Genomic DNA, 307 nt, shown 5'->3' with positions numbered 1-307 from the left:
TGAGGGATCTAGATGCACAACCTAGATCCCTCACATGCACAGTTCGCCATAGGGTTCAAGCTCCTATGAGAATCTAATGCTGCTGCTGATCTGACAGGCAGAGCTCAGGCGGTAATGCTTGGTCACCACCTGTTCACCTCCTGCTTTACAGCCAGGTTCCTAGCAGGCCGTGGACTGGTATCCACTCTGCAGCCCAAGGGTTAGGGACCCCTGGTGTACGACATGTTTCTTTCTTTTCTTGGCTTAGAAAAATAAAGATATATGGCCGGGCGCGGTGGCTCAAGCCTGTAATCCCAGCACTTTGGGA

The sequence above is a fragment of the Piliocolobus tephrosceles genome, chromosome 19 (assembly GCF_002776525.5).
Source record: "Piliocolobus tephrosceles isolate RC106 chromosome 19, ASM277652v3, whole genome shotgun sequence".
Taxonomy (NCBI): domain Eukaryota; kingdom Metazoa; phylum Chordata; class Mammalia; order Primates; family Cercopithecidae; genus Piliocolobus; species Piliocolobus tephrosceles.
Note: the sequence above shows the minus strand (reverse complement) of the source record.